The sequence below is a fragment of the Felis catus genome, chromosome D1 (assembly GCF_018350175.1).
Source record: "Felis catus isolate Fca126 chromosome D1, F.catus_Fca126_mat1.0, whole genome shotgun sequence".
Taxonomy (NCBI): Eukaryota; Metazoa; Chordata; class Mammalia; order Carnivora; family Felidae; genus Felis; species Felis catus.
In genome coordinates, this window is record NC_058377.1 from 97,244,296 (window position 1) to 97,253,118 (window position 8,823).

The 8,823-nt window shown below is 52.0% G+C and overlaps 1 long non-coding RNA gene across 1 annotated transcript; it reads left to right on the forward strand.

Moving 5' to 3' along the window:
- The first annotated feature begins 1,624 nt into the window (after positions 1 to 1,624).
- Positions 1,625 to 8,455, forward strand: LOC123380588. Its single transcript, XR_006586569.1, has 3 exons — positions 1,625 to 2,172; positions 2,867 to 3,008; positions 6,884 to 8,455. It is a non-coding gene; the product is annotated as an uncharacterized LOC123380588 (long non-coding RNA).
- The last annotated feature ends 368 nt before the right edge of the window (positions 8,456 to 8,823 follow it).

The following is an 8,823-nucleotide window of genomic DNA, read 5'->3' on the forward strand; positions in this document are numbered from 1 at the left end:
GGTGCAAGAGTCGGGGTGTCTGGGGACCTTGGGAATGTCATTCTCCCCGCAAGTGTTGGGGTCCTGACTTGTGGGGGGTGGCAAACCATGGGAGCTGTAAGTTATCCCTGTAGAGAATTTAGCACAGTACCTGGAGTGTGGTGCATGCTGATGTGAGCTGTTTTTTACCCGGTTGGTGATGGCGACGATGTTACTGTCACTAAAACAGTATTGTTGGCTTTGGAATCAGCAGACCGAGGTTTGAACCTGGCCCTGCCGCGTACCCGCTGTGTGACCTCGAACATCTCACATAACCTCGCTACATAACCGTAGAATGTTGTATCATGTTGTGCAGTTTACAGGCCTCAGAGCCCTGTCGGGAGGACGCCAGACTGGAATGCAGCCCAGGCAGTCTACGTACGAGACCGCCAGCTCTGCGCCAGGCGCTTCAAAGTAACAGTTTTAAGCCTGTCATCGGCCAGGGCAGCCCAGGAAAGGGAGGCGTTCACCTCTGATTTCTGCAGATGGCAGGCAGCTCCACTTCCTGGTTGGGTGACCTTGGCCGGCCGCTCACCCTCTCTGGGCCTCAGTTCCTCCTCTGGAGAGCGGGGACAATGATGGCACCCGCAGAAAAACAAAGCTCCAAGAGCAGTGCCCGGTCCCTAGTCACTGCATACTAAGGGTTACTTCTGATGATTTCATCCATCCCACCGTGTGCTAAGTTGTGCGAATGCATTTTATTTTATTTTATTTTTGTTGTTGTTTTATTCCACATTTGAGAGAGACAGAGTGTGAACAGGGCGCGGCAGAGAGAAGGAGACAGAAGCTGAAGCAGGTTCCAGGCTCCACGCTGTCAGCACAGAGCCCGACGCGGGGCTCGAACTCACGGACCGCGGGATCGTGACCCGAGCTGAAGTCTGACGCTTAACCGGCTGAGCCACCCAGGCGCCCCTGTGCAAATGCATTTTAATGCATTGACTCTTCCCAGCAACACTCGACTGAGCCCCATTTCGGGTCTATAGAAACTGAGTTCAGCGAGTTTCAAGCAATGCGTCTAATACCGACTAAGAAACAAACAGCAAAAAATAGGAGGTCAGCCCAGCTGCACTGAACCCAAGTCTGTGCATTGAACCCCGATGCCTTACTACTCTCTGCCCCCCTCCAACCCGAAAGCAATTCCCTACTTCTACCCAGTGAAGGGAAAGAACTCACGGATGTTGGCACAGTTAGAGAAAAATCAGGGCGGGCTTCCCTGAGGCAGTGGCATTTAAGTCTGGAGGGATGGGTCCTATTACATCAGGTAGAAATTGGGGAAGAAAAGTCCCAGGAACAGCATGAAAAAGGCACTGAGGACCAGAGTATAGGACAGGCATGAAGGATAGTCCATGATTCCTCTGGTACGGCAGGGTAGGGTAGGAATGGGGTAAGGGCGTCACCAAAACTAGGAGGCCCAACAAGCCTGGGCCGCTGAAGCCTTATCTAGAACAAGCTTAGAAGTTGCCCCTCCAGCGCCCTCCCTGCTTTGTGTCAGCTGTCACGGACAGCACCTCTGTTTGTGCCAGGCCCCTCTCCTTATCAGGACCTTGACTGCTGCCCAAGGCCCCTGACCTACTGAGACAAAGCCTTCCCTTACTCCAGGGAGGGCTCCCTCAACCTTGGCGCTATTGACGTTCGGGGCAAGAAAATTCTTTGCTGTGGAAGGCTCTCTGTCTTGTGCACAGCACCGTGTCCCCAGTGTGACAGCCAAAAAGGTCTCCAGACTTTGCCAAACGTCCCTAACGGGAGTAAAATCACCCCCAGTGAAGAACCATTACTCCGGGACCCCCCTCCCTGGGCCTAGGTGTGGGCCTCCTCGGATTCTTTATAAGCATGGACCAGCAGCCTCACGTGCTCGCAGAGGGCAGCCCTCCTCCCTCCTTCTGGCTGCTTCTGGGGATGGACGGGCAGAGCTGCCTCCCGGGCTAACATGATCACCCAGGAAGAGCCGGTCCCCACCAGGAAATGGATCCTAATTGCCTCGCTGCAGCACGTGAGAAGACGGATGTACCGGCCTCCACGCCTGGCACCCACTGCCACCCCCATCCATTACTGTGCAGGACAAACACGCACCTCCTCAGGACCCGAGGCATCAGTTTTTTAATAATGACAAATCTCCGTGATTTTCCAGAAGGTCAGCCGGCCTGGGGCAGAGAGGTAACTTGGCCGTTACACTCTGATAAATCATCCTTGTGATAAATCATCAGCCCGTGGGGGGGAACAAAGCGTTTCTGTTTTTTTGTTGTTTTTTTTTTTTTGTTTTTTTTTTTGGTCTCAGTTTTTATTATAAAGGCAGCAACAGCACAGAAAGTTTAGGAAGTAGAGAACAGAACGTCGGTCGTCTTGCCACCGAGACTGTATTTCTGCCCCATATCTGGTCGGGCACAGGCTGAGTCCTCTGTAATTACAGCGGAGGGTATACGCCTTGGGGATATTCTGGCTTCTTCTGTGTTTTTATTTCAAATTGTGTCTAATGCCAAGAACATCTTGGTTTGATGCTCCACGAGGTCCTTCATTCCAGGCCGGTGATGTTTATCCAAAGTGCGGCTTTGGATAGCAAGGGGCCTATCTTCCTGGAAGGTCTGTGGCCTCATAAACAGGAGGATGTGGTGTTTATTCAAACGTGGGCCTGAGGAGGGCGGTCGGATCCTTGGGCGGACCGTGAAATCCTGCGGCTTCATAATTATAAAACTATGGCACCCACCTAAAAGAGGGTTTTGGAGCCCGAGAGGACGATCCGTTCCTTGGGTGGAGCCCTTGAGATGCTAAGATTTCAAAATCACAAGGATGTGCGATTTGAGGTCACAGAGCCCAGTGGTTTCTAAATTTGAGAATGTGTGTTCTCCCACAGGGAGAGGTCAGCCTCTCGGGCAAGGCCACGGGACCCCGTGGCTGCAAAGGTCTTGGGTATCAGCGCTTGGATGTCAAGTCTTCCTGATCAGAAACATGCCTCCCGGGGCCTGAAGAAGGGGTCGAGTGTCTGCAGCACAAGGGTCAGTGCAGAACCCGTTCTGGGGGGAGACGCTCTGCGGGGACGGGGTCTGCGGGCCACGCGGGCGGCCACGTGAGCAAAGACGAACCCTGGCCCTTGAGCTGGGCCCAGGGACACAAGGAATCCTCTCTCACAGTGTAAGCTGAGAGGCAGGGAGGAAACTTCCAGAAGGGCCCTGCAGGAGAAATCACTGAGGGGCGGGATCCTCACTAGGGCGGGGTGGTCGGAAGGAGGACAAGACAAAGTGAAGCGCCCTGAGGTGGGGACGAGGGGACCAGCGTGGCTGGAGACAGGCGAGTGGCCGAGAGGGCACGGGTTACGAGGAGGCATCCACAGAGGCAGGCCAACGAGGGCCTCCCAGGCCGCGGTGAGGGGTTTGCACTTAAGTCCCGCGGGAACCGCAGAGCGGAGGGTTTGATCTTCCAGAAGGACGACTCCGACTGCCGAGCGGGAAGCGTGTGATGGAGGTGGGGGCGTCAGTTGTGCAAACGGGGAGACAGGTCAGGAGGAGGCTCCACCTTCCTCCAGGAATGAGATGCGGTGGCCCCGGGGCGAAGAGACAGAGCGGAGATATTTAGTGGCTCCTCATCATTCCCGAGTTCGTATTTGTGAACTCGCCTCCTTGCTAAAATTTATTTGTAAGTCCCAGACCAACGCTTGTGGTGCTTTTATGGTCATTTCGTGGACATGTGCGGAGCAGAGATGTTCGAGTTGCCCCCGTGCGTGCTCCCAGCTGAGGCCAAATGAGGTGATGATCTGGCCCCTCCGGTCAGCTTGTACTATAAGCAAGTGTCCCTTCTGCAGTCTATTTAGTGCTGCTTTGTTTCCCCTTTGTGCTTTTGGTTGGTGATCTTGTTCTTTAAAATCGTCTCCGGGCACCTGGCTGGCTTAGTCGGTCAAGTGCCAGACTGGCTCAGGTCAAGATCTCACGGTTTGTGGGTTCGAGCCCCGCGTCGGGCTCTGTGCTGATAGCTCAGAGCCTGGAGCCTGCTTTGGATTCTGTGTCTCCCTCTGTCTCTGCCCCTCCCCACTCCCACTCTCTCTCTCTCTCTCTCTCTCCCTCTCCCAAAAATAAATAAACATTAAAAAAAAATTTTTTTTTAACTTAAATCATCTCCAATTGGGGCACCTGGGTGGTTCAGCTGGTTAAGCATCTGACTTTGGCTCAGATCATGATCTCACGGTTCACGGGTTCGAGCCCCACGTTGGCTCTATGCTGATTAGCTGGGAACCTAGAGCCTGCCTCTGATTCTGTCTCTCCCTCTCTCTCTCTGCCCCTCCCCCACTCGTGTTTTTTCTCTCTCTCTCTGTCTCAAATAAAAAATAAACATTTTAAGGGGCGCCTGGGTGGCGCAGTCGGTTAAGCGTCCGACTTCAGCCAGGTCACGATCTCGCGGTCCGTGAGTTCGAGCCCCGCGTCAGGCTCTGGGCTGATGGCTCGGAGCCTGGAGCCTGTTTCCCATTCTGTGTCTCCCTCTCTCTCTGCCCCTCCCCCGTTCATGCTCTGTCTCTCTCTGTCCCAAAAATAAATAAAAACGTTTAAAAAAAATTTAAAAAAAATAAATAAATAAACATTTTTAAAAAAAGAATAAACTAAAATCAACTTAAAAATTTTTTTTTTAAAAATCGTCTCCAATTGTAGTGCTAAAGTGCTATCTAGTGTTCCTAAGCACAAGGAAGCTGTGACGTGTCTTACGAAGAAAATATTTGTGTTAGATAAGCTTTTTAAAAAAGAAAAAGTGTTTATATATTTTTGAGAGAGAGACGGAACAGAGCAGAGGAGGGACAGGGAGAGAGGGAGACAGAGAATCCCCAGCAGGATCTGCATCATCAGCGCAGAGCCCAATGTGGGGCTCGAACTCACGAGCTGTGAGCTCATGACCTGAGCCGAAACCAAGAGTCGGATGCTTAACCGACTGAGCCACCCAGGTGCCCCTAGATAAGCTTTATGCAGGTATAGTGCTATTGGCTATGAGTTCAATCTTAATGAACATATATATATATATATATATATATTAAGTAAGATATCTTTAAAGAGAAACACACATAAAACAAAGTTGTGTGCAGAACGTTGATGAAAATGTCGTGACCAGAGACTCACTGGAACCTAACCCTGCGTTTCTCCCAGGAGCAAGGGTGACAGTATTCCCTTAATTCAGTGTTTGCGCAACTTTATAGAACATAGTTGCTGTGAATAATGAGCATCGGTGGTATTTGAAGGTGGAATCAGTGGGGCCTGCTGATGGAATTAGACGTGGGGGAGGAGGAACCAGAGAGGTCCCTGTATTCCTGCCCTCGCTTCCAGGCAGTGGTGGTGCCCAGGGACACTGGAAACCTGGGGCCAGAGTACCAATGGAAGCTCCTAGCGATCAAAGCCCCCTCCGCCCCCCCTTTCTCTTATCACCTCGGGCTCTGTCTCGCGTTGCAAGGAGCCCACACACATGCACATCCAAGCAACGTTCACACATCCCACCAACAGACAGTCCACCCCTTGGCCGCCCTGGGCCAGGACAGCCAGAGGGCGGGGTTGGGGAAGAAGCCCCGGAAGCCAGCTTGAGCCGATGTCCAGAGGATTCCGGTCCTATGTGCCTAGGGTCTGGTCTAGAAACGGGGGTTGTGAACTCCAAGAGGCTGCGTCCTTTGGTTCTGGGGACTCCCCACCCCCATGAGACAGGGGCAACAGGAGGAGGGCCAGGGAGGACCCTCGAATCCCACACTGTCCACTTCAGCAGCCACTTGCCACGTTGACCATTTCAGACGTGCCTGGTGCAAACTGAGAATGAGCTGGAGGGTCAGACGCACACTGGGTTCTGAAGCCTTGGGACGTAAAAAACACCCCTCAGTCATAATTTTTATCTTGATTTCTGGTTGAAGTGATTAGTACTGTAAACTTATTAAGTTGCCTAAATCACAGTTTTGAAATTAATTTCACCTGCCTCTTTTTATTTTCCTAGTTTAAAAATGATTTTTTTAATGTTTATTTATTTTTGACAGAGAGAGAGAGAGAGAGAGAGAGAGAGAGACAGAGCATGAGGGGGGAGGGGCAGAGAGAGAGAGGGAGACACAGAATCCGAAGCAGGCTCCAGGCTCCGAGCCATCAGCCCAGAGCCCGACGCGGGGCTCGAACTCACGGACCGTGAGATCGTGACCTGAGCCGAAGTCGGACGCTCGACCAACTGAGCTACCCAGGTGCCCCTATTTTTTTAGTTTTTTTTAACGTGGCCTCTAGAAAATGCAAAACTACCCGCGTGGCTCACGTGGGCTTGCTACCCTACGGCGCTGCTCGCAAGCACGGGGCCGGGGCTCCGCGGGGCTGTGAAAGCTGGGCCAGCGGGGCGAAGATGTGGGTGCAGAGCGTCCTGCTGTAAATGCTGGCCTCTGTGTTCGCCAGCCTGCTGACCGCTGTCCTCTCACAATTGACATTTATCAAGATTCTGCCACATTTGCCTCCTCTGGGGTTCATTTTAGCGATGGTTGAGATTTCCCCAGGTATCTCTTAGACGGGCAGAGATGGCCACAAATTCTTTCCCCGCCACGGAGAGGTGGAGAGCATTTCTGCGCCCCTCGATACGGCTGGCCACGCCACTTGCCTTGGCCAATAGGACGTGAGTAAACATGACACAAGCAGAGGCTTGAGAAGTACTTGGACATCCGAGCTGGCCCATTCTTGCTGCTTAGTTCTCCCCACTGAGGCCATCGGAGAGCAGTCATACTCCCAGCTGAGCTACGGATGACAGGTTCACAGGCAAGCCCAGCAAAGGTCAGCCAAATCGCATCCAGAGCAGTGGAACTTCCCGGCCAATCTGCAGACTCGGGAGCTAAATACATACTTGTTGCATTAAGGTATTAAATTCGGGGTTGTTTGTTTTGCGGCAGGAGCTGCCTGATACAGTGATGCAGACACAGATGAGATTTGAACTCCAGTCTGTCAGGCCCGATTCCAAAGCGAAAGGTATTAACGTCACACCCTGTCAATTACATCCAAATTCTGCTGACACCCGGAGCTTTGAGGAGTGGAAGATCACTAATGATGTGGGAGCTGTTCCCTTCCCTACAAGCAAGGAGAACAGCTGCCCCATGCTGTGCCACCTTCAAAAAACACACCATCTGAACTTTTGGTCACCGGATGAAAGATTAATAAGGAGGTTCTGCTGTCCTTGGGGGTGACAATTACCCTTTAGACACCGACTCCGGTTATCTTCCTCATTAGAGATTATTAACCTCCTCTTCCCACGCCTATTGTTAGGACCCAGGAAGGGGCTGCTTTGTAGATCCTGTTCTGCGTCAATAATTACCCATCGTGGGAGAGGAGCACCTGTAATGGGAATCTTCTTAATTTCCAGCATTTGCCAAGCGCTTTATATTTGCAAACTCCCCAAAACCTCTATTCACCGAGTTCATTAGATTCGCTTTTCTGGGTGAATCCAAAAGCCACTTTGATGATATAATCATTATACTTTGCATTAGTGCTTTTCTCCGGGATATCAGAACAATTTCTAGCTATTTATCCAATCCACCTCGCTTGTGAGACCAGAGGCCGGGCGTCATGGCAGAAAGAAAGAAGCCTGGATTTTTATTGTCTCTGCCTCACCAAAACTGGAACTTCTGGAGAGGTTACGGTTTCTACCGCTGTGTAACGACCAGAGCTTTCCCACCCTGCACACATTTGTCATCTGTAGGTCGGAAGTCTGGACACGGCTTAGCTGGGCCCTCTGCTTTGGGTGTCCCCAGGCTGCAATCCAGCCGGGGTCAGGGCTGCGGGCTCATCAGAGGCTCAGCCGGGGAAAGGTCTGCATCAGCCTCCTTCCGGTTGTTGGCGGAGGTCATCTCTTTGTATCTCAAGGACTGAGATGACCATTTCCTTGCCGGCTGTCAGCCAGGGGCCACTTGCAGCTCCCAAAGGCCACCGATGCTTCTTTGCTTACAAGCCTTCTCACAACATACTAGCTTACTCCTCCGAAGCAGAAAACCCCTCTCTCTTTGTTTTTTTCTGCAGCCTGCGGAGACAGAATTTTATATAGTGAAATAGAACCATGGGCGCGACATCCCATCACCTTTGCCACATTCTATTGTTCAGAAGCAAGGCACCGGTCCTGCTCGCCCTCGAGGGGAGGGGATGGCACGAAGGTGTGGACACCTGGAGGCGGGTTATCCCTGGGGATCGCCTTAGGGTCTGTCCGTCCCATTAAGCAGAGAACCCAAGGTCACAGTAATTGGTAATTCAGAGCTCTGGCCAGTGTGTCCAGAACCTTCAACGTGTGCTCATGTCCCAGGGTGGTGCCTTTCTGCCTCAGTGCCCACGTGTGTGCACACGCTCGTCTCTCCTCGTGCACCCACGCCACCTGGCACACGGCGCCACCCCCGGCATTGCCCATGACCCACGGCCTCCCGTCTTCCATCAGAAGAGGTGTATCAGTACAGGCGAGGCTGGAGTTGGGGGTCCGGCTCGGGGGGGCGGGTGGGGTGCAAGCGTGACACTTCACACTAAGCAACAGACATTGAGTCAATGAGTCGCACACTTGGAAGAGAACTTGGCACCCTGCGAGAGCTGAATCCAGGCTTTCTATTTCTGCCATCCCTGAAAAGGAACTTGTAAGTCAAAGTTAGACCAACCTGGCTTCAAACACACAAGAGGCATATACACCAAAAGACTGTGAATGTGGGGGTGACTTTTCTTAAATAGAAATAGATTCATAAAGCAAAGCCTCACTCCTTTATTTATTTATTTATGTGTCTTTGTTTCTTTTGTATTTTCGTGTCAGGGCACTGGGCCGAATGCTTTCCTAGATTAAGACATTTCGTCCTCACGGTGACTC